Source organism: Talpa occidentalis, unplaced genomic scaffold, assembly GCF_014898055.3.
Source record: "Talpa occidentalis isolate TD23 unplaced genomic scaffold, MPIMG_talOcc4v2.1 talOcc4.6, whole genome shotgun sequence".
NCBI classification, from domain to species: Eukaryota; Metazoa; Chordata; class Mammalia; order Eulipotyphla; family Talpidae; genus Talpa; species Talpa occidentalis.
Window position 1 is genome coordinate 103,146,411 of NW_023604972.1, and position 27,422 is coordinate 103,173,832.

Below are 27,422 nucleotides of genomic sequence, written 5' to 3' on the forward strand. Positions count from 1 at the left end.
TAAAGCATTAGCATATATAAGAAAAATACTAGTTGATGTTCAGTATAACTAATCATCCTGAAGTAGCTCATTAATAATTAAAGATATTCATTAAAGCTTTAATGATTAATTTTACTTATTATTATAATTTTTGAAATTTAGAGTTCCACAAAACATGTGTATGTGGTAATGTTTTGTTACTCAAAATATCAAATAGGCAACCAATAAGTAATTCTGATTCTAATTATTAAAGAAACTTAGTTATTTTTAACAAAGATTTCTTTGTTATGATAATACATAATTACTTTGCTGATACCTATTAGTAGCAATGTAAATTATATATTTATTTTAAAATAATATGGGAAATTAAAAAATAGTGTTTTAATTCTTAGGCGTCTTACTTTTTGAAGTTAAGATATACTTAGAAGAATTTTCTGTTACCAGCTTTCATTATTAACAATTTGATAGTAAACATGTGTTATGTTATTCAAATACCTGATGTGTTTTCAAAAACTGCAAAAATGTGATCATACAAGGAAATAAGGATATATATGTGTGTTTACATAGAAAGGCAAGATATAAAGAGCAAGGAACTTTTTTAAAAGTAGAAATAAGTGTTATTCCATACCAAGGACAAGAAAGAGAATTAAAAAAAAATGACTAATTTTATGATCAAAATTTGCTCTGTGTTTTATTTTAAAATTTAATCTGCTGACTAATATTAACATGTAATAGATTTGTGCCACATGTCCTTGTAATTCATTTTATCAATAACTTACTAATAAGTAGTGAGAGGCTCTTGGTTTGGTTCCACTTAGCTCTTACATTTCATAGTTCTAGAATGCTTTGTTTTAAAGACTGGCTAAGGGCCTCCCCGGTGGCATAGCAGTTGAGTGCTGGGCTGTCAACGCAGCCTCTGCAGCGCCAGTTCGAGATCCCCGGCCGCAGGGTGAGGGTCTCACATGGCACACAGACCTCTCCTGCTGCCCACTGCTCCCCTCAGGAGTGTACTTGGTCTTTCTGCCTGTTCTGCTCCCTGCTCTGGCTCTGGTGAATTCTCTCACCCTCCCACGCGTCTGACTGTACCCAGTGCTTGTATAAATAAATAAATAAATCTTAAAAAAAAAAATAAAATAAATAAAGACTGGCTAAGTAGTTCAGAAGAAACTAGACTTTGCATCTCATTCTCCTAAGCAGCTACTTCTCACAGTCTACTTAGTGGTAGGAATAAACAGAGTAGTATCTTCTCTTTTTTTTAAGGATATTTTATTTATTTTTTTTAAGATTTATTTATTTGTTTATACAAGAATTGGGGTACAAACCAGATGCGTGGGAGGGTGAGAAAATTCACCAGAGACAGAGCAGGGAACAGGACAGGCAGACTGACAAAATACACTGCTGAGGGGAGCAGCGGACAAGTCATGAGAGGTCTGCTTCGCCATGTAGGATCCTCGCTGGCCGGGCCAGAACAAACTGGTGCTGAAGAGGCTGCAGACAGCTTCACAGCGCTGTGCTCAACTGCCTGCGCCACTAGGGGAGGCCCAGGGAGGGTATTATTTCTTTCCCAGACTTTTCCTCTTGAAAGTTGATAATGTATTTGCATGTCAAAAACATCTTGCAGATTTTATGCCTAATAAATGGAAATACTTGAAGAGAAAGCAAAACTGAGTAATGTGTATGTTATTAACAGTTGGTTTAATATCTTCTAAATTCAGTTATTAATAAAAATACCTGCAAATAATCAGTGAACTTGAAAGCAAGACTTTGTGGAATGAACAACTATGTGGTAATCAACTTGTAAGTGACCAAGAAAAGATCTGTTTTCAAGCATAAGAATCTAAGAGTTCAAATGTGTGGTCTGAAGATCACCTTAAATTCTTGCCATCTGTAACAGTTTTACCATTTGATATAGAACATACAATATGGTCCATCTCTCTCCATTTGATGTGTGGTTACATGATCAAATTATGCACAAATAATCACCAGGCATTTTTATATTAGTATAAGTCACTGTCAAATATAAATCTGTGTCAAATTGGCAAAGTAAATGGAAATCTTCATGGTAGACTGAAAAATGTTCACTTATAATTTGGACATAGGGTATTTTTAACATTGGATATAATACTTGAAACCTGGCTGCTCTAACAAAGTCAAACATGCTTAGTATGATTCTACATGACAAATAAAGGATTCTATTAGAAAAGATTTATACATCACATTTCCTTTCTAAGCCATCATTCTAATTTTGGAACCTATGATAAAATGTAATGCTGGTTAGTTATCAGAGATACTAAAATTTAGTTCCAGATGAGTAGAAGCTGTTAAGTGACGTTTAGGCAACCAGTCTGTGTATCACTAGAGGTTCTAGAAAACAAGTCAGGAAATCATACCTGTCAAAATTGCCCTTGTCCTTCTCCAGTCAGACAACAAGATATTCATACAACTATCTTTCTTCTAGGTTATTTAATTTAAAATACAACCATCAGATTTGGTTCCAGATTTTCTTGCTTTAACAGTTAAAGTATCTTGAAATAACTCTTGGCTATGTGTCTTAAAATGCATTATAGAGTCATGGGGCAAGAAGAAGACATATCAGCAGAACTCTCTCCAGCCTTTCCCAATTAATACTTTCCCTGCAGTCATAGAAGTTAATTCTGGTGCCTCTGCTATCTCAGGTTTTGTGTGCTGTACTTTTGGTTTTGTTATTAATATTATCCATCAAGTCCTATTTAAGTCTGTCTTATGTAGTTATATATCTGTATATTCCTATTTTCTTCTACATTTTCCTATCATATGTTATGACAACAAGGACAGAAAGAGATCTTTTGTCAAAGTAACTAAGACAGGACATCTTCCCTTATGCCTTCCTCTATCCACAGAATCCACAATCCTGTTCTCCCCTAAAGTAACAGCACCAGATACCCTTAAATGATATCCACCCAGTTCTAAGGATCAACCATGAAATGAAACAAAACCAGGAGTCTTCAGGATGAGGTGAAAGAAACCAGGGAGCTAAATGATGTAAAGGGACTGATTCGTCCTAAGAGGACTGAGAGAAAATGAGAGAGAGCTAAGGGATCCAGGCAAATGAGCTTCATTGGGTAGACTAAGAATTAACATCAAAAACCCAATGGATACAACTGAGATACTAGCCCTATATGTTCTCTTAACATAACTCTAAGGCTTAAGTGCTATGATGCAAATCTACAATTACAGGTTGTTTTATATATTCTTTGGGATTTTGTATAGGAATATCTTCCATTATGATCTCTTGGTGGTAACAGACATTACCCAACATTATCCCTATCCCCCATCCCAACATTAAATATAAGGTGTTAGGATGGGAACTATATTTTGATTGGATGTGGGAGTGATGAAGTACTACAGGATCTAACATTTTGAAGTAAAGGTTGGCAAAGGGAGAAGTAAAATGCATTAGTTTCCTTCTGTGTTTCTCATCTCTGTCACTAGGTTTCCTCTTCCATACAAAGAAGCCAAAACATAGATGCAAGCTGGTAGCCTGTTAAAGATGAATTACAGGATATCATGTTCTTAAGTCAGAACCATGGGGGATAGCATCTGGTACTTTCACCCTGTGAAAGACTAAAATTATGATAATTAGTAGAGACAAATGTGCAACTCGTATAACCAATATTCTCAGATTGGTTTGTAAATGAAAATGGGAATGAGCCGGCTATAATGATAAAATATTGGTGTCCAGTGGTTAGGGGTTTCCTGTTCCAAGAAATAAAGCAATTGAAAAAATTAATACTGAAAAAAAACTACTCAGTATATGTAGCTTTAGGAGAATATATGTTTTGATTCCAGTTGGCAGTCTAAATTGTGATTTCCAAACTATAGTACTTTGGAATTATGTGTTAGTACATGGTGCATTGCCTTAGAGTACCAAATTTACTCTAAGATTTATTTTTTTAAAAAATCAGGAATAGCTAAGTTATTTAAAAGTAAAATTTAAAAATATTTGTATTAAGACATCACAGTTATAGAGTATGCAAGGAATGCTGAATGCAAGTAGTATAAAACACAAAATCAAATTTTCATTTTTAAGCAACTGCTGTGTCAGATAAAACAGGTGCAGTGCGTACTGTACTCTGCACTAAGAGTTATTTCTTTCCTTTATAATATGCTTTTTTCTTTCATTAGTAAATTTTGATGGGCAAATTTGTAAAAGATTTACCAGCTGAACTGACAGCCTGATCTGTGGAGAGGTAGGAACAGGGCATACATCTCCACAGTGAGGGGGAGACATGGACAGATCCTTCCCCCAACACATCTCTACACAGGCTTTTTTCGGTGACTGTTGTACATTTGTACTCATACTACAGATTTATTTATATATTTTTCAATATTTTTCAAAACTTTATTAAGTTTGGGATCTTCCTGGTGGGTGGCGCAGCAGGTTGAGTGCAGTGCTATGAAGCTGTCTGAAACCTCTGCAGCACAGGTTCGATTCCCAGCCGGCCAGGAGATGCCCACATGGCATGGCAGACCTCTCCTGTCTTGCCCACTGCTCCCCTCAGCAGTGTTTTCGGCCATCTGCCTGTTCTGCTCCCCGCTCTGTCTCTGGTGAATTCTCTCATCCTCCCTCACCTCTGGCCTGTACCCCAGTTCTTGTATAAATAAATCTTAAAAAAAAACTTTATTAAGTTTATGTCTTATTTCACATTGATTACATTTTAAGTTGACTGCTTCCTGGTGATATGTAAAGGGCACTTCACTCTCATGAATTAACCTGTTTCTAAATCCCAGTGTATGTTGAGTTTCTAAATGAAAGGATTTCCTGTTTCCATCTCTATTATGTGGATTTTAATCAACAACAATTATTTGGAGTAGTGCATTTTGCCCTGAGGGTATCTGCATTTGCCTCATTTTTGCTTGAAGTGTTTTTTTGACCTATGTTGTTAAATGGAATTGCTTTTCAGTTTTTATTATATGTTTATCTTCAACATACTTCTGGAGTGGCCCTTACTATATAAAGTGTTAACAAAAGTAAAACCTTCCAAAGAAGAATTAGATGTATTAACCTAAGTGGGCAACAATTTAGATTAAAAGTATTTTCCAATCTTTTTGAAATCAAACCTGTAGTTAAAATACTCCAAAAGATAGTCTGATGACTAGTAAGTATGTAATTTTGATAAATAATATTGTTTGTTGTGTTAGCTGTCATTGTTTTCCTTTAAACTTTTTACTGCTTAATTTACGGCCAAGGTAATTCTATAAAGGAAAGGAAGTCCAATGCGAAAGGATAAATAGGAAAAAAATGTTTTATGGGGACTGTGTTCTACTGAAAATAATATTCTAACTCCTATCTCCACCCTCTTTTCTTCCACCACTCACATTTTATCCATTTACTTTGTTATTTTATAGCACTATGCCAATTTAAAAAAAAAAACATTTTATTTTATTTTATTTCATTTTCATTAAAATATAAACTCCACAATAGCAAGGATTTTTTCTGTCTTGTTCATGCTACTTTGTCACTTGACTCTCAATGTATATTTTTAAAGTCAACAATACTAATATTTTGCTTTGGGTGAATCTTTGTTTTAGATAGATAAATCTAATACTCTGCTCTGTTAGATCTCTGGCATCCTCTATTTTAATGTCAGAAGAAACCCCTCCCACTTGGAAAACACAAAAATGTTTTCAGATATTAGTAAATATCTTGGTGGGGGGGAGCGGTGATTGCAAAATTACGTTTAATGAAATCAAAAGGAATGTGGATCTCAGCTTGTTCTTCATATGAAAAGACATTGAGAGCAAGACCAATGGAACTCACTTAAACAGGAAAATGAAACTGAGGACAGACAATTTTACACAATTTGGAGGTGCCATTGAGCAGGAAGGTTAATAAAACAATCCAACCACTTATGCACATTGAAGATTTAATTAGATGGAAAAAATTAGAATGCCAGCATTCCTGGAATGCCACAGCTTTTCATTTGTCTCTGGGTGATGCTACAACAGAATTAACTGTGAATATTTTAGTTCTCTTTTTTCTTTAATTCAATCATTGCAAAATGACAGTCTTCCAACCTTCTCTACTTTTTGGCAGTGTAGCACTCTTATACCAACTGGCTAAAATGAAAAAAAAAAAAAAAAACCTACCATAGGAGGTTTAAGTGATGTGATGATTAGAAAAAAACATACATTTCTTCTTTCTCACTCTCTTAGTGCCTAGACAGCATTTTATTCTTCAATTTAATGAGGGAATAGTGTGTTGTTATAAATAAATTGGTGATTTAAGTAAGTTGCACACATTAATGTTAAGCTGTGCAAACCAAAGTTAAACATTTACCAATACCTACTAAATGACACTCATTTTATTCACATTATCGTATGGAAATATTACAAAAAGTTAATTCATTGATGCAAAAATTACTTGTCTGAGATTAATCAGCTAGTAAGTGCTGTGTTTGAATTTTGAACACTGATTTGTCTACTTTAAAGCCAAAGTTTTACCAAATTGCTAGAATATATGGTAGCAAAAATTTCTAAATAATATCTTATTAAAAATTTGATAGCTCCCAAAAGGATAATGATTTAACCTCACTAAAATACTCTCAGTGTGTGGCCTTCTTGGTGGCACAGGGGTTAAAGTCTCAGTGTTATCAAGCTATTGCCAGCCAATGTCCCTAAGGAGTGTATTTCAGTAGTTTCTCCTGTTCTGCTCCCCCTTCTTTCTCTGGCCTACACCTCAGTTCTTATATGCACAAATAAATAAAAATAAATATTTAAAAAAATAAAATACTCAAAATATTTTAACTATTTCAGCAATTAAAATATTAAATACAATAGATATATGGAAAAATGTTCAATATCATTTGTAGTAAAGGAGAAGGAGAAGATAAAACATCATCTCACATCCACAAGGTTGGCATATATTAAAATGTCTCCTAACAACAAATGCTGGAAAGGATGTGGAGAAAGAACAATCCTAACATATTGTAAGAATGTAAACTGTACAGCCATTTTGAAGAATAATTGGATTTAATCTTAAAAAACTAAAAATGGAAATACCCTATGATCCAGTAATCCAACATTTGAACATATATCTGAAGATCATGAAACAATCATTGAAAAAAATATGTTTATTGAGCCATTATTTTTTTTTTGCATTTTTGCTTCTGTTTTCTTTTTTTTAAATAAATTTTATTTTTATATTCCCCATACAATTACAACCCCCTTATTTTGACCCCAATCCCTCCCCTCCCCGCTCCCCACCCCCCATAGAGTGTCTCTGGTTCATAGTTGTTTGTTGATTTTGATTTTCACTTTCTTATAGTTATTCATTTTCCTGGTCCCTTATTTAAGTTTTCTATATTCCTGCTATGAGTGAGACCATCCGGTATTTTTCTTTTTCTTTCTGGCTTATTTCGCTGAGCATGATCCCTTCCAGCGCCATCCATGTTGCTGCAAATTGCATGTGTTTATCTTTTTTGAATGCTGAGTAATATTCCGTGGTGTATATGTACCACATCTTCTTGATCCAGTCATCTATTTTTGGGTATTTGGGTTGTTTCCAAAGCTTAGCTATTGTAAACAGTGCTGCTATAAACAAAGGGGTGCAGGTGCTCTTTGGAATTGATGTTTCTGAGTCACTATTTTTTAAAATTTTTTTAAAAGATTTATTTATTTATTTATACAAGCACTGGGTATAGTCAGAAGCATGGGAGGGTGAGAGAATTCACCAGAGCCAGAGCGGGGAACAGAACAAGCAGACTGACAAAATACACTGCTGAGAGGAGCAGCGGGTGTGGCAGGAGAGGTCTGCGCACCACGTGGGACTCTCACCAGCAGCCAGGGATGGAAATGGCAGTGCAGAGGCTGCGGGCAGCTTCGCAGCCCAATGCTCAACTGCTGTGCCACCAGGGGAGGATCTATTGAGCCACTATTTACAATAACTAGGATATGGAAACTACCTAAGTGCATGCTAATAGAGGATTGGATTAAGAAGACATGGTATAGTCACAAGATGGAATATTATTTAACATAAGGAAAGGCAAAATGTTAACAATTTACAGCAAAATGAGGGGAGTTGATATATATAGATCTATACATAGATCTATATATAAAATAAAGCAAGTCAGAATGACAGACAACTATTGGATATTTACATAGCAAATGCATTGTTAAAGCAAAATATTTATGAAAATTAGTGGATGCTTATAAATTATGTGAGGTCTCTGAGGCTAAAAACAAAACCAAAATATTCCCCTTTGTTAGAATTGTAGCCTCACCTGACTCTACATCTTAGCTTGAACAGCAGGAACCCTGGGCATCAATATAATAGCCAAGGTAACAAAGAGGATTAGGGATCCCACAAGAATATTATTCGTACTGAGTAGTGTTTTCCCATTTACTATTCTAACCAATATAATTCTGAAATTATTTTGTATATGATTTAAATGAGTTAAAATTTTGAAAGTGTTAGTTTTGCCTATACTTTTGCCTTCCACATACATTTTTTTTAGAAATTACATACTCTCATAATTAAATAATTCCATTTCTAGAAAAGTAGCCTAAGAAAGGAAATAAGCTGAGGTAGAAAATGTATACATGTAGATTACATTTGGATAAATATAATATACTGAGAATATAATTTTCTGAAGTTCTAAGTAACATGCAGCAATGATAAGTAAATATTAAAGTCTAATAAAATTCATGATCATGAACAACACATGGGAAGATTTTTCTATAGTTCAAAATAAATAAGTAAAATATTAAAGCCATGCAGTTACACTTGCTAAAATGTTTTTAAGTTTGGACAAAAAACAGCAGATCTCACTTATAATTTGCCCTGAGATTTCTGTAAGTGTTTAATTTAAGAACAAGTAAATCCATCCAGGAACTTACTGAACTATATTAACTTATGGTTGATTAAACATTTTTTAATGATAGCACAGGTTACCCTTTTCTCTCTTATCCTTTTCTCTAATTCTTGGTGAGAAATTAAATCATTCATGGATATTCCATTCATTCATTCATGTACCTTTTATTTATTCAAGGAATACATTAATTTTTATAACCCACTAGATAAAGATAAGACTGTAGATCTTTTTAAGGTACTGAGAGATGGAACTCTTCAGCTATTTTTTTTTTTTTTTTAGTTATTCACTGGGAAACTTGAAGCTGGCCAATAACAAACATTATAGAACTGGAAAAGTAGAATTAATTTGCTATACTTCAGCCTTGTGAAAACACAACTAATTAATCATGTGCATGTTTAGTCATGTATCATATACATTAAAGTATAATAGTTAAAAAAGCGTAGGTTGTAATTTCATTAATTTTTTCACGTAATCGTCATTCCTGTTTAATATGTAATATTGTAATATAAGCAGAAAAAATAAAATAATAGTAGAAAGAACACTATAGATTGTGCACAAGGTGGCCACTTTATGTTTTATATTCTTTTATGAGAATAAGTACATGGTAATTACTGATTTCTGATATTTTTGCAGGTTCTTTGACTAGGCATCTCATGACCATTAAGTGGCTTCAGATTTTCTTCTAAGACTCTGACTACCTTACTTATTTTCTGCTGACTCTGATTCATATGACATTCAGGTATCAAACCTCATTTTTTAAAAGTATTTGACAGAATATATTCACAATAGCAACAATTTAACCATTTTGCAAATTTATCTTTTTCAAGTCCTCTAAATGCCTTTTCATCGTGATTTCCAATACATTAAAATTTAAATGTTGCTTACATATTTTGTGGATTTATTATAATTTTGTTTCATATGATTATCCATTCTCATAATAGTCAGTAAAAATGTTGGTTTTTTTTTCTGTTGTGCTTGGAGACAATGAGAATTTTATGTTTTAATAGGTATTAGGAAGAAGTTGATATTACTATGTATTTTTGACATTTTCTTAAACCCATCAGCAACATTTTTCATTCAGGTATGAGCAAGATATTTGACACTAACCTAGTAATCGTTTTGACAGATATATCAAATTAGTAGATTAAATCAAGCAATCCTCAGGACATATGTGAAATTCAACAAAGCATTTTATGTTAAATTCTTTATGATAGACTTATGAATAAGAGGGGGAAATATGAGTGTGAATCAAGGGCAATTATTTGAATTAGTCATTGGTTGAAGGGTGGAAACCAAAGGATCCTAATGAATGGATTTATATCAAGTTAGAATGAGATTCTCCTGGCTCTGTCCTTGGTTGTAAATTAAGATTTGGATGAAAACATGCTCATCAAATTAGTGGGTGACACAAAGCTGGACCAGGTAGTGAATATATTAAGTATAAGATACATTTGAAAAGTTTGACTAACTAGAACAGTGGACTAAATCTAACAGAATAAAAATGCATTACTAGTTCTGTACAGCACTAGTTCTAAAAACCAATCAAATATGTAAGGATAGAGTAATGTGGCCAGTCACAAGAATAACTGGCCAAAACTATTTTTTTATGGATTGTTATTTTTTCAATTTAAAAAGTAAAGCATGTCTATCAAAATTTATCAACTGTAGACATCTAAAATAGACATCAACAATGTCGATAACATTTTCGGATATTTTGTTTTTTTGTTTCCATAAAAATTTATATTTTCCTATATCATCCACCATTTTCAATTTCATACATGTGATTTATTTTTCCAGCTATTTCACAAGTTTACAATTATATATAAATTATGTTTTATGTAATTTATATCTCTTCCTGTCTGTCATCATCTACACACACACATACTTTCTGAAGATTACTTTGCTAAGATACTAAAAATTTTGAACTCTGACTGCTGATATATTTTCAAAGGGGGAATATATTTAGTAGAATTATATACTGGTTCTCATAATAAAGGAATACAAATAAAATTGTTTGCTTTTAAACAATTTTGACATCAACCATTAGATAGGCATATTAGAATAGTGCGTAAGTATACCGAAATAGTAACTCACATATGATTTGCTAAAGTAATGGTTCTTTTTAATATTTTTATGGCACCTTGGATATTGTGCTATTAATTTAAAATATTTTACTATTATTGCTGTTATGTGATTTATGCAATCCTGTATAATTAATTTTAACTTTTTTGTGTATTGAATGAGTTACATTGTCCACCAATTTTCTCATATTTGTATGTATGACATCTTTTTCCATTTATTTCATACCAGTTTATAGTTCCATAATACTCATACAAAAGAAGATCTTATTGGAGCAAAATTGTTGATTTCAAACTCCCTTTCTAAAATTTACCACCAATTTATATTGTATTATGGAACCTAATACTGTTAAAGAAAAATCTAATGAATGAAATATTTTATTCATGTGCTCAAATATTTTCTGTATTATTGTTTTAGCAATGCATATTGGATTCTCCTTTATTCTTGTAATACAAACTAAATTACCAGTATGATTTGTACACTAGACTGTTCTTTATTGATTTTCACTATCGTTCAGGTGTCCCTTTAAATATACAAAGTTCCAGTTCAAGTATATTGTATTCCATAATATTTTTTTGATTTCTTCATTCAGAATAGAAATTATTCTCATATTGTTTTTCAAGGATCAGTACTCCATGTTTCACCTCTTTCTGTCCAATTGTTAATTAATTTTTTGCTTTTCTTTTTATTTAAAAAATTTTTGTTGTTGAGTTTCTTATTCCAAATTATTTCCTAACTTACACATACATATTAAAAATATTATCATGTTGCATATTCCTATATAGTTTATCTTGTAATGTATTTTTAATCTATTTCAAATATAAATTCTCTCATCCTGTTGACAATGTAACATAATTTTCTAAAATTTTTCATTTGCTGCAAGTTATTTTAAAAAATTCATCTTGCGTAGAATCTTCAGATTGTGTTTTTTTTTTCCTGAAAGTTGTGTTTATTTTTTAATGCAAATCACATAATTTGTCTTCCCACTTTATTCACTCTGGAGTAAACACAGAATTGTAATGGTTTACCTTGTAACTTTTTCCACCAGCTTGATCAGTTTGAGGTTCCCAACTTCAAGTAAAATTTTTTTCTAACATATACGGAAATGTATTCAGCAGCAATACATTTGATGAAGGAAGATTGAGGAATCTTCACTGTGAGTAACTATGATCAGTTTTTTTTTCCCCAAAAAAAGTTAGAGATTATTAGGTGGGCATATTATATTTTTGTTGGCAGTGATATTGCCCTTTTTAATCAGAAAAAGTTGGGACGGGGGAAAAGCTATTTCTGCTTCTGTTTAGATGACCCAAACAAGGCAAACAATGACAATTTTTAACATATTGAATTCTACTGTGTTTGTAATTAATGGGATTTCTTCTGAAATTCATGTACAAGATTGGACATCAATGCTAGTAATCAGTGATTGTTTTTGATGATAAAAATTTCCACATAGTTTCCTGGGTTATTAATGGCTTTTTGAAAGATGTTTGAGACATCATCTTATCAGACAATGGAAGGATATTTTAAATAAAAAGTGTTCAAGATACTATTAAGCCAAAGAAAAATGATAAAGGTGTGCATGATTGACCACACAAAAACAAATTAAATTTGAGGATTTTAATAGAAGTTTCATATTTCACAAATAGGGAGTGATATAATTTTTCTTTCCTTGCCATAGTATGACCTGACAATTCTGAGACTTTGTATCCCATCATTGGCATACCCCTTAAACTGATGAGTTAGAAAGAGATAAGAAAAAAATTAGATAATATATAGTGAAGTAATTTGATAATAAAAGTAGCTGTCAGTATTGAGCACCAACTTGTAATAGATACTTTCTTCATCAATTTTATTCATTTCTCCCAACAATTCTAAAATGGGGGTTATTATCTACACTTAAAGAGAAGGAAAGACTCTACAAGGCATATATATATATATATATTATCGTTATTATTATGTGTTATTGATTGGCAATTTGTTCAATATTGCATAGTTAGAAAGCAGAAGAACCGGTGTTGGAACCCATACAGGTATCAGATACAGGTATCAGAACCACAATCTCATTGATGGAATATTTAAGGATGTTCATAAGACCATTAAAAAATGGGATGTTAATCACTATCATAACTAATTTTCAAATGTGTCTGGATAGCCACTAAGAAGGGATACTACATGAAGTTTTCACATGTTGATGGAAGGTTGGTTAAGGTTGGCATTGAAATTTTTTCTAGTCATGAGATTCTAAGATTTTTAGGACTTTATTTGTATTAGGTTAATAAGACTTTTCTTCTGTTTTAAACTAATTTTTCTAAGTTTCTACGCCTTTGTTCCTGTGCCTTAGATACACCCCTTGCATGGCTAGAGGCTATACATAAACTGTGTATTTGTGCAGGGTTCAAAGGGGAATTTTCCTGACACTTCCTTCAGGTTCCAGTATTATTGAAAACATACCTGGAAATTATGGACAATTTCAACTTGTATTTAAGCTTTACTTACATCATATAAAGGAAGGGATAAAGTCAAAGTTTTAAAACAAGAATCTGTGGAACTCCAGAAGAAAATGATATTTTTACTTTTTTTGTACCAGTGAATTCTGTTTCTTTACAAACTTATAAAAACTCATTTTAAGTAGCACTATATGCAGGTCTGAGAAAAGGAAGAGATTTCTCATGATTCATATCTTGGAATCATGAGAATTGTTTGATTCAACAGCTTCTAAAGATGCTAGACATTGATCATGGCTTTAGATGCCTGAATCACATATGTTTGTTACTGAATATATTTTTCCCTCCATAATATATCCTCAAGGCTCAGGAGTTGAATAAATGAATAAATTTATTGAGAGAATCTTGAGACCTTTAAGCATATTTAAGATTTCTTAAATATATGAGTTGGCACAATCATAGATCCAACTGTAAGATATCCTAGAAAATGTACCTTACTATGACCTTATAAACATATTAACTTAAAATATTGATAAAAGCTCATTTTATCTCTTTAATGAGACAAAATATTTTCATTCATCCTACAGATATTAACTGAGCAACTTCACATTCAAGATGTAGGAAAAGAGAAACAAAATATTTATTGTTTCAACAAGTATTTTGTTGAGGGTGAATCAAGACAGAAGTTTGGATTTTTAAAGTCCACTCAGAATAATTAGAGACCTAATCAGAAGTCAAAGATCAAACCCCCAACGGTTCAGAAGTCAGATACTTTTGTGACTCCTTTGTGGTTCCTTCCAGGGTGAACATGCAAGTTTTGGACCAAAATAATAGTAGATGAAATCCTGAGTCACATTTGTGCGTCTCCTTGAACAGTGGAGGGCAGTATTTCTGTTATGAAATGTTTATTCTATGTCTAGATTTTTTTTTTGAAATTTATTTATTTATTTATGCATAGAAGGACTGGGGTGTAGGCCAGAGGTACAGCAAGTGAGAGGATTCACCAGAGACAGAGTGTGGAGCAGAACAGGTGGGTCTACTGAAATACACTCCAAAGGAGCAGTGGACGAGACAGGAGAGGTCTGTTGTACCATATGTGGGTTAGATCCTTGGCCAGGAATGGAACTCAGGCTGTCGTCGTGATAGCACTGAGACTTAATCCGTATGCCACCAGGGAGGCCCATGTCTAGATCTTCAGAGACTTTGTCGCTTTTCAGGGAACCATGATATCATCTGTGTTTGTGTGAGAAAGTCCAGCTATGGGCACAGTCCATAAGCAATCTAAGGACAACTGCTTCAAATTCTCAATTTTAAAGTTTAAAACATAAAGTATGCCCATCTTCGTGGATTCTTAACTTTTTATATTTTACTTAAGTAATGTACATGTTTTTTTCTTTCTTTGGTCACATTATCAAACTCTCTGTATCTTTTACATTTGCTAGCCCTAGGAATGTCAGTCTGCCTATGGTCTTGTATTTTTATTGGCAGGTGGTATATTTAAAAAAAATGAAAAGCCTTTATCAGTTTTCAAAGTGTTTTATATAAATATTGTTTATTAATATTAATCAAATTTTTCTAAGTATTATGAGAACTTCCATTTGCTGAAGAGATACAGACATTTCTCAAAGCAGTTCCTTATTTTCAGCACCTAGTTTTTGTTCCAATTAAGTAAAGTTTGCATACATGTAAACAGTTTTACCAAATTAGCAAGGTCGGTAGCTTTAAAAACATTTTGTTTCTACACTTGTTGCTCAAATCTATGACTTGGCCAAAGGACTCCAACTATATGTTTTTTTATCCATGAAAAGAGCTTATGAATGTGCAAAAAAAGTAAATAAGAGAGACAGAAAGATTTTTGCTTTAATCTCTAAAGTTATTAAGGCTTTTGAGCAAAGTAGAAAGTTCAAGTGTGGCCTAAAATTTAGGTTAATTATATTTTATCACAAATTTAATTACATGATTTTAATTAGAGAAATACCAATATCATATTGGCAGGTGTTTAAGCTGGAACTATTTAGTAATTAAGCAACTATAATGCACCCCAAAGCCAAGCAGACAAAGCAAATAATAACTTTAAGAAATTTAAATTAAAATTTTAAAAAAAGCTTTATAATGTTATAAAAATGTTTTTAATTTGTAAAAGATTTAGAACCTTGAATTTGTGCCCAAAAATTTATGAATGTTTGTAACATACAATTTTTAAATTATAAATGTTTTAAATGTCATCCATATTTAAGTATGAAAATAATCACTTAATGCTTATAATGGAGGATCCTCATACCTTTGTTTTGACAAAATATTCCAAAATAGAGCTTTTTACTGTTACAAATTTTACAACATTGTAGCTACTATTTTGTTTTAAAATTAGTTTAATACCTGCACTAGAAAATCATTTAGTTTGTGTATATACCATCATCATAATGATGCTCTTTTCTGCCTTATTCTCTTATGATATCATAGTCTCCTGTGATAAAATACCTATTAATATAGAAGTCAAATAAAAGCACTTAGTAATTTTTGTGTTTTCAGAATTCAGATTCCCAAGTTATTTTATACTCTTTATGTGAGCTTATACTGGGAAAAGAGACGAGGAATGAGAAGTATTTCTCTGAACACTGAAATTGGTAAACATCTAGTCATTCCTATTGAAGACCTCTCAAAATCCCAATAGCTTCAAGTTGTAAAATGACAGACATAAATATTCCCATCTCAGAAAACTGAACAACTCACTGTATTCTATTAATATTTATATGACATCTCTATAAGCCTATTTGCTAAAGAACATGTAAGAGAAGCAGATGTTTTGTTTGCATTACTTTGAGAGAATGCAACTTTTAAGAGTTCTGTGACTTCTGCTGAAAACTTAAAACTGAAAATAAAACAAACTATATGAGTCTAATGAATACAATGGCCCAAGAGAATGAATTCTACAGTTAAGAGATAAAAAAAAAATCCCTTTGTTAAGTGAGATTGGCATCACACATACTGATTGGACAGAAATAATTTGCAACATTGATACAGCTCTATATTTAAATCTATTGACTTTAAAATGTATGACATGAGTCAGAACAACTGGTGCTTTTTCCTTGCAGCAGTAAAGCCAGAAATCTTTGCAGACAAGAAAATAATTCTGTCCTGGGTCGTGTCCCATTTTTTTCTCCCTCAGAGATCTAACTACTTTTTGAAAACTCTCTTGGATAAATAGTGAAAAAAGTTGGAAAGTCAAATCATACAATAATTTTTACAAAGCAACTTTGTGTAGATCCATGTCTCAAATGAATATGTATATATGTTAAATATTTTTAAGGTTTCTTTCTTTCTTTTTTTTTTTTTTATACAGCAAGAACCAGCTGTTGGGAGTTGTGAGGAGAGTTCTAGAGAGAATTTGTCTGAATTGTGTAGCGAGGAAATGATGAAGGAAGGAGAGTTCTTTTTACCGAGACCAACACATATTACAAATCATTCTATTGAAACACCTTTTTATATCACAAATACATGGATAAAATATGGGTCAAGGTGATAGATACAGGGAGGGAAAAAATTTTGTTCATTGACTTATGTTTAAATCAGATATTTATGCAAAATTTTTCAATTTAAATTTTTCATTTTGTCCACTGTATACACATGCCAAATGTGTACATCCTTGAATCAACATCTTGATCAAGATATAATACTGTGCTTCCCAAGAGTTAATCCTAACCACTGTATTTGCAGTGGCAACCAGTGTTCTGATTTCTGTTGTCATGTTAGTTTCACCTGTTCTTGAACATCACATAAGTGAAATCACAAAGTAGATACTTTTTCATTTTGTTTATTTCACTCAACATAATATAGTATGTGTCCTTTATAATTTTTGCATGAATTCATAGTATACCCTCATTGCTAGATAGAACTCCTTTGTATACATATGCTACAATTTATGTCATTTCATGTTGACAAACAAGTGATTTCCCATTTTTAGCTATCATTAATAAAACTGCTATAAAATATGCATACAAATATTTTGGTGTATATGCATTTCTCTTATATGAATCCTCAGAAGCCCACTTGTTAAATGAGAGGATTGCTGTAGAATTAGTTTTATGAGAAACTGTCAAATAGTTTTCTAAATTTGTTCTACCATTTAAAAATTCCACCAGCAATGTATGAAAATTCTGCTTGTTCCATCTCTTTGCAAAATTTTGGATTTCTCAGTTTGTAAAATATTAGATATTTTAATGTTTGTACAGTGGTATCTTTTTTTTTTTTTTTGTGGGACCCTCGCTGGTGGCCAGGTATCGAACTGGAGCTGCAGAGGCTGCGGGCAGCCTCGCAACCCAGCGCTCAACCACTGCGCCACCAGTGGAGGCCCTACAGTGGTATCTTAATGTGATTTAAATTAAAAATTTCTGATTATTAATAATATCAAGTACTCTTATCATGTCCTTTCAAAAAAATTTAAGTCTAAACAAATGGAGACATAGATCAAATCCATGGATCAGAAGACTCAGTGGTGTTATCAAATCTGCACAAATTGATCAATATGTTTAATACAGTCCTAATAAAATTTCCAAATTTTTTTAAAGAAAAAAATATTGGTAATGTGCCACTTGTCTGGAGTCTCTAAACATTTACTTTATATATATTTTTCTGGTTTTAGTTTTTTATGTTAAGTGGCTAAACCCAGTTATAGTTACTCTCTTGCTGAAACACATGTAGTCAGGAAATCACCTGTATTTTCTATATTATCTGCAGTTTTTATATATTACTTAACATGATCACTATTATTTCTGTGTATATTTGGAAAAATTGATTTACAGCACTGAGAGATATAGTATGTTCGTAAATGTGTTAAATATGATGATTTCAGATTTTGAAATTGTGTTACACTAGAAGATCTTCTCAAATCAATGATTTTACAAAATCAAAGTAGATCAACTTTGAAATAACTTACCTTATTACTACTCTTGATTGATAGATCGTCACTTAGCACTCAAATATTTTTCTTTTGTTTAATCAAGTTTAATTTTAGAAGTTTGGATAAACTTTTTATTAAATATACAGTATTTTGTCTATTTTGTCTATTGTGAGTGTTTTCACAATACACAAATTTTCTATCAGAAACTGCAAATGTATTTGGATATTACCATAATCCGAAAATCACACATATCATTATATTTATAATTAGTCAGCCAGTTCTTTAAATCAATAAAGTAATGAATGTTTGTAATCTATTTTTTATTGTTTTGAGTTAATCAATTTTCATATCTATTTGAAATGTTTCAGTTGGCTGAACAGTTCAGAAAAGCATTTTTTTTTTTTTGAGGATAATACTGGTTCATAATAGTATATGTTTCAGGTGTACAGCTTCTTATTCAACCTCTTTAAATCACCACTGAGAGTCTATTTTTTGTCTATCACTGTACATTTGTTTTTGTTTTTGTTTTAGATTTATTTTATTTATTTATGCAAGCACTGGGTACAGTCAAAAGCGTGGGAGGGTGAGAGAATTCACCAGAGCCAAAGCAGGGAACAGAACAGGCAGACTGACGAAATACACTGCTGAGAGGAGCAGCGGGCGAGACAGGAGAGGTTTGTCATGCCAATGTGAGACAGGAGAGGTCTGTCGTGCCAATGTGAGACAGGAGAGGTCTGTCATGCCAATGTGGGACCTTCGCCCGCGGCTGGGGATCGAACCAGTGCTGCAGAGGCTGTGGGAAGCTTTGCAGCCCAGTGCTTAACCGCTGCGCCACCAGGAGAGGCCCTATCCCTGTATATTTGACTCTCTTTCCCCATTTATTAGCACCCTATCCCCTTACATCTCTATTAAACACCATTCTGATTTCAGAATTTATGGGTTTGTTCTTACTGTGTTTTGTTTGCCTTTTTACTTATTTTCTTATCTTTCATAGATGAGAGAAACGATGGTATTTGTCTTTATCTGTCTGGCTTAATTCACTTAGCATAACCTCCTCAATTCCTCTATGCTGTCACAAATGGCAAGATATGGTATTTTATAACAGAATAGTATTCCGTTATGCACATATCATCTTCTCTATGAGCTCATCCAAGATGGGCACTTGGGTTGTTTCCATAGCTTGATTGTTGTGAATAATGCTGCAGTTAACATATTACCTTGAAGTAGTGCTTTCATCTTCTTTGAATAAATACCAGAAGTGGGACACCTGGGTCATATTCTTATACTTATTCTTAATTCTTTGAGAAATCTCCATAGTGTGTTCCATAATGGCTATCCTAATTTACATTTGAACAAGCAGTGTTTCTCCACATCCTCACTAACATTTTTTGTTTCTTGCCTTTTTTGATAATAGTCATTCTAATCATTGTGATATCAAATTGTGATTTTGATTTGTATATCACTAATGATAGATGATGATGAACAACTTTTACTGTGTTTGTTTGCTATCTGTATGTCTTCTCTTGTGAAGTGTTTATTTAGATTCTCTGCTCATTTACTAATAGGCCTGTTGTTTCTGTTTTGGATATTAATTCTTTGTCATATGATTTCCAAATATCTTCTCCTATGTTTTTATTTGTTTTATAAACTGTCAGAATACTACACAAGATAGGGAGGTGGGGAATGGAAAAAAAATGTGACATAACAGATGGACATCTAAGGTAAAAATTGTCCTAGAAACAGAAACAAAATTGTCAGGGAAAAAAAAAAAAAAAAGAATAAGCACATTTTTTTAAAAAGATTTACTTATTTATTTATACAAGAACTGGGGTACAGGACAGATTCACAGGAGGGTGAGAGGATTCACCAGACACAGAGCGGGGAGCAGAACAGGCAGACTGACGAAATTAATACATTGCTGAGGGGAGCAGCAGGCAAGACAGGATAGGCCTGCTGCATCATGTGGGACCCTCGCTGGCTGGGATCGAACTCATGCTGCAGAGACTGCAGACAGCTTCACAGCATGGCGCTCAACCCCCTGCACCACCAGCGGAGGCCCAAGCACATTTTTGATTATTATTTTTTTATATTCATCCAACAAATAATAACCATATCATTTCCCGCTACAATAGAGACCATAGATAAAGAAAAACTGAGACTTGGGAGAAGTTGAGTTTGCATTGTCTTGTCTCTTAAAGAAATAATCTGGTGACTAAGATAGCAAGCATGAAACCTTGCTAAAGAATCAAGATAGTAATACCATTTGTTTTAAATTATTTGGTACCTGAATATAATAACTTTGTAACGAAAAAATGATCTGGTTATGCATATTGGTCATGACTTCAATTAAATAGTTTATATTTGTGTTTCAAAATCATAATTTTCTTATGACTATCAATCTAGTAAATAGTCTAGGGGATGTTTTATATATCTGTGGTGAATAAAGCACCATTCTGTCCATCGGACAGTATAAAATTATGGTTAAGATATGTATATTCAAGTAGTCCCATACAAACATGCAAATGTAGGTAAAAGTAAAATCAAAGGTCAGAAACTATAAAGAATCTGGGCCTCCCTGGTGGCACAGTGAGTTGAGCACAGTGCTGTGAAGCTGTCCACAGCCTCTTCAGGGCAGGTTCGATCCCAGCCAGCCGGGGAGATATCCACATGGTAAGGCAAACCTCTCCTGTCTCGCCCATTGCTCCCCTCAGCAGTGATTTTGGTCAATCTGCCTGTTCTGTTCCTCACTCTGTCTCCGGTGAATCCTCTCACTCTCCTGCACATCAGGCCTGTGCCCCGGTTCTTGTATGCATAAATAAAATAAATAATTCTTTAAAAAATAAACAAAGTATAAAGAATCTTAAGAACACACAATATTAGGCTTAGAAGAAGAAAGTATGTTCTATTAATAAAAAAGAAATTCTCATTTTATTGGAGGTAACTTAAAATGGGTTAGATTTATATTCACAGATGTGGAACTGAAAAACAACATTCCTGTAAAAGAATTACAATTAAAAGACAGGTTTGTTAAAGAACTGAAACAACAGAAAAGGAGTCATATTAATGGAACAAATATTTGGTTCAAAGACAGTACAAAAGGGACATGGCTGATAAGATGAATATTTGTGACTGTTTAGTCATTTTTGTTTTCAAGTAAATGAAGTGCATATAATTTTATTTTAAGCAAGAGAGAAATTATTATTTATACATAGGTGTACTTAAGAAACCAGCTGGCTCTCCCCTTAAATGTTTTGGATTCCACCTCTCCAGGCTCTTTAGCTATGATAGCTTTATGGTATGCCTTCATTTCAATCTCAAATTCCGCAAAGAGATAATCTTATTATTTCAACTTGGTGAGTGCTTTGTCCCAAGGCTCATTCTTGAGGTGAAAATTCTCTGATATAATGGCTGGGGTTGTGCTGATGTTCCCCCCCACCAAAAAAAAAAAAAAAAAAAGTCTACAAATTTATTTGTTGGGTAGTGAAACTGTGGCATATCTTGGGATAAAGCAAACACATGTCGGATTCATGTTTGAAAAACATGTGTCCAATCTCAATGTAACTGGAGCAGGGGAACACTCAGAAACAGAGCAGTCCCCTGGGGTCCCTCAGAATTATTTAGAAGAAGGAGATACATTACGGAAACAGAATATGAAAGCAGGTAGTGCAAAGATGCCAGGTGCTTTGGGTAAAATATAAGAGCAGGGTAAAATAGGGTAAAATATAAGAGCAGGTATTTGTTGAGAATGCTGAGATTCAAATATGGATTATTTTGTTGAATCCTCACAATATCTTCTGTGAGAAATTTTACAAATGATATATAGAAGAGACAGAAACTAAGTTATACTAGGAGAAAATGAAGGAGGCCGAATTCAAATTCAGGTGTGTCTAATTCCATTATTCAGATGTTATAAGAGAGGAATGTACAAAATGAAAGATTAATCAAAAATGTGATTACATTTAAAAATTGTCTATAATTCGAATTACTGTTAACAACCTGTCATTCCTTCTTTGAGTTGAAAAGAGGAGGGGCAACTTAAAATTTGTTGATGTCTTCTGTAAGCTAAGCACTCTATTGAAGCAGGTGATTTCATATGCTTTTTAGAGGTGAGTAAATGTGCGATGTCACTTAATCAGTATTCACAGATGGTCCAATTGTCTTTTACTTACATGATGTTTTAGGGTTCCTCTTTAAAAATACTCAATTTTGTATTGTACCTGATACCAATTCTATGTGATTACCTTGCCTAGTTAGAAATACAGAAGTTGTTGGTTTGCCTAAAGTCTATAATACTAAGTGCTTACATCAATTATTTTAATTTAAAATGCACTTAAAATTTCAAAAATTCTTGAAATCCTTCTAAAACAAAGGATCCCTCACAAGTCTATGTCTAATTACTGAAGAAGACTTTTTTACACGTCACTTAAGTTGTGTAACAAATAAACAAACCTGTTGAACTTACTTTTTTCTTTCTTTTTTTTCCATACGGGGAGTCTCTTAAACACATTTCTGGTACATAGAAAACTTCAAAGGCAATCGAAAGTTTCATATAAAGAAATTATGAGCTGCAATAAGCTGCCACATATCCTTCTCAACTTTAATAGTAAATAGGAAAGAAAACTAAACTAGGAATTAAAGTTCTGGTGGTATCTGCCTTTTACCTTTAGTAAGACATGTGACTTACAACTTTTTCACACATCCTCTTTTCCCTTATCTGTAAACTGAATATTTAATTGGTAACTGAAGCTGCATTCTAAGCTATAATGATACATGATTTAATGGTAATGTTTCCAAATTTTGTTGTATTGTATTGTATTTACCTCAAATTTCCTGGATTGCCTATCAAATGCAGAATATTTTATTAAGTGCTGTTGGTGTCTACAATAGGCAGAATAATAACCCTCCAAATTAGGGTGACCTGCACCCTAATTCTCAGAAACTTGAATCTATTTCATTATGTGCAAGGGTGGAGGAGGGGTGATCAAAGTTGCAGGTGGAATTAGGTTGCTAATTAGTTGACAGAGGGAATAGATGGACTTTCCAGGTGAGCTCAGTATAATCCCAGCCATCCTGACTAGTGAAACCACAGGCAGGGAAGTAAGAACCAGAGCCATGCCATGTCTTTAAAAAGACTGGAATAGGCATTTCTGCCTTTGAAAATAGAAGCAATTCTCAAGCCATGAAATGGAGGAAGCTTCCAGAAGTCAGAAAAGATAAGGAAACAGATTCTTCCTTATAGCTTCCAGAAGGAACATAGTTCTGACAACCACTTGACATCAAGCCAATAAGATCTGTTGGAAACTTCTGACCTCCACAAATGTAAGCTACTATATTTGCATTGTTTGAAGTCACCACGTTTATGGCAATTTGTTATAACAGCAATCAGAAATTATGCATGGTACAAGTGTGAAAACACACATTTTTCCTCAAAGAGATTATGTCCTGATATAGGAAGTAAGTTGAATGTATTTGGAATTTATACCAGGTATGCTATGACAAATGTGTAAGAGGAGATAATCCAATATCTGGTGAACTCAGATTATCATCTATTAAATTCAAAGACCAGGTCTAGCGTGAATGCATTCATTCAGCATGGTGTGAGGGTAGAGCATATAGTAATATTAACAATTATTAGGCTTTAAAAATAACACAAATGAAATATAAATTAGAACATATCACAGATTTAAAGGAAATACATGTTTCTATCAGAGCATAGAATAGTGGAATATGAAATACAAAGGTATCTTAGAAGACCTCTCTGAAACTGTGGTCATTGAGAACAATAAGTGATGATTATATGTTACCTTTTCAAAGAATAGAGAAAACCATTCCAGGCATAACCATTATGGCAAGAGGAAAATAATACATGAAAATGACTGAAAGAGGGTTCTGTATGAATAGAGACGAGAGAGAAGGAATACACTGGTACTGGATAAAAGCTGAAAATGTAGAATTTTTGTTAAAGATTTATTTATTTAAGCATAGAAGAACTGGGGTGTAGACAGGAGGCAGGGGGTGAGAGGATTCACCAGAGACAAAGTGGGGAGAAGAACATATCCACTGAAATACACTGCTAAGGGGAGTAGCGGGGGAGAGAGGAGAGGTCTGATGTGCCATATGTGTGCTAACTTCAAGGCTGGGGATCGAACTCAGGCCACAGTGGTGATAGTGTGGTAGTGCTGAGACTTAAACCCTAGCCAGCAGATAGGGCCAGAAAATATAGTTTTTTTTTTTTCTTTTTTTTTTCCTTGCCCTACTTCCCATCCATTTATCCCTCCTCTTCAGTAAGAGGCTTAATTTACTTTCAGTGGCCTCTCTCTGCTGTCTTTGTACTTCCCTGACAAGCTCACCATGCAACCCACAGAAAATATAGATTTTGATTAGACTATTTCAGATACACGTTCAGAGATATCACATTATTATGAGACAAGTGAAGAATATTGAATAATTCTGAATAAAGGAACAAATGTAAGATTTCCCTATCAATAGATGCAGTGTGTATTGATGGTACAGATGAGTGCATGTAATATAGACAAATAAGCTACAGTAACCACATCCCAGTTGAAGATATTCTGAACTTGGGTAGGTAAAAGTGGATATAGACAGAATTTAGAAATCACTTGTGATATTGAGCTGACTTGGTGTGAGGTTAATGGAGTGCTTTTTTTTTTTTTTTTTGAGTGATCTTAACTTTTTTTGTTAAGGTAACATTAGTTTACAAAAGTGTATATGAATCAGCAATATAGGATTCTACCTCCTCAGGTGTATGTTACCACACCACACCTATATCCAAGGCACACACAGTCCTCCATCATTGTCCATTGTGCCCATATACCCTTTCCTCTTGACCACCACCTGCTGGAGCCCTCGGTTATACAGTCAGATTTCTAGGGTTTGTTTTTGGTTTGGTGTTGTCTGACAGGAACAGCATACTATTAGAAGGGATCACCCATTGTGATCAGGATAGAATGCTGATGGAATCAATGCATCCACAATTAAAAATAACTCACCTCCAGGGCCTCCCTGATGGCACAGGGCTTAAAGTCAGTGCTATCAAGCTATCTGCAGCCACTGCAGCATGGGTTCAATCCCCAGCCTGGGAGATACCCACATGGCCCAGCAGACTGCTCCTGTCTTGCCCCCTGCTCCCCTTAGCATCGTATTTTTGTAGATCTGCCTGTTCTGCTCTCCACTCTGTCTGTGGTGAATCCTCTCAACCCCTGCAACTCTGGCCTACACCCCAGTTCTTGTATGCATAAATAAAAATATCTTTTAAAAAATAAATAAATAACCTCTATTTAATGCTTGCCAAGCACTCACTTTAACACTTTATATGAATTAATTTGAGATACAGAAACCCTAAGGGATGAATATTATTGTCAACATTCTACAAATAGGCACCCTATAAATAAAGAGATTAATTCTCAAGGCATAGCTAGTAAGTGGACATCAAGGATTTGAACTCAGGAAGTCTCCACATTTTTGCTACAGTTATGAAAATTATCTGTTTGATATACAGTCAAGGAAGTTACTAAGGACTTGGGTAAGAACTGTTTCAGTGGAATAATGAAAATAGAAACCAAAAAATAAAACAAAAAACCAGTAAGTTGAGGACTGTTTATTGACTTATTTTCTCAAAAAAGAGTAGGAAATTGCTGTGAGTAGGAGACAGCCTAGATCATTTGACTATCTGAATTTATCAAAGGAAATTTGCTTTTTGGTACAACAGTCACTATGTGTACCTAACCAAAGCTCATGTGTTCTATGATAGACAAATCCAGGCAGGGCACAGTCTTGTGTCATCTGAGCTTTTATTTCTTGCTGGAAAATTGATCATCTTCAATGTCCATAGCAGTACAGAATCTTAATTAGCACCAAAACCCTTTTTATAGTTCAAGAAGCCTTTCCTGATTTGCAAGATATATACAAGCAGGCCAGTAAAACTGGGCAAATCCAATATATGTAAACGATGGTCCTGTTAAGAAAACTTGGACCTTAGCCTTTGCTAAAAAATATGACTTTCTAACCCAACATTCATTTGTCATAAATCTCCAAACATTTTGTCTCTGCATTGAAGACTAACAAATATACAAATACACAAAGTTTGTATGAACACTGATGTGTTTGAGACTAAATTTCTATGAATTTTCTAAATGCAGAAGGCAAATTTGTTGCTAAAAAGTCATTTTTGGTTTCTAGATGCTGTCACCATTTTTCTTTTGAATGTGACTTTAATTTTCCAACAATAACAGTCACTTTCTTATATAGTTTTTAAGCTTAAGGATGTTTGTTCTTAAAATTTGAGTGAAAAAATTTAGCGAAGCTTCTTTTTATGTCAGTTATTCCAATAGCTGATATTTAACACTAAGAAGATGCTACTGAAATTATAAGAATTTCTTTAGCAATGCCAAGTATTAGATCTATGGTCTTCAACTTCAATTTTATTTTACCTCATAACAAAATATCTGACACTTTAAAAAACAAGAAAATTATTTTAAACTTTACATAATATCTATGTAAAACTATATATGAACTGCTTCTGAACATAATGACGTAAAGCAAACCACCTTCAGTGAGGTCTATTAAAGTTTCTCATCAACTAGCAGTTGAGCTAAAAGAATGGGATGCAAATAATTCTTGCCATGATTTACAACTTACCCATTAGTTTCTCAACAGGGTAAACTGAACTTGCTCATGTCTAGCTAGCTTGAAGTCACTTGCCTTGGGCTAGCAATTAACCATTTGCCAAGTGTTGAGTGCTTAATATGAATGAAACATGGTATAAGATTAATGAAGACCATAAATAATAGGTATAATTTTAGTAGAGAAAAAAACCACAAACTTTACTTTCCCACACCTGCTTACCCACCTGTACTACCTTCTGTATCAGTGAAGACAATGCCAAGTTCTAATTCTGCATTTGAAATATGATGCATCCTACAAATGAGATTTAACAGCAGGGGCTAAGGAGAAGTCTATAAAATATCTTATCTCCCTCATTTCATTTTCAATCAAAGAACTGACTTGCTTTTCTTTAAGAATTAATATCAACCCCAAGAAAATTTGGGTGCATATATTGCAATATTCTTACATGCTTTTGGATCCAATAAATATGGTAAAGATAAGCATATGTTTACCATTTAAACTCTTGCCTGGTTGTGCAATGTTAGA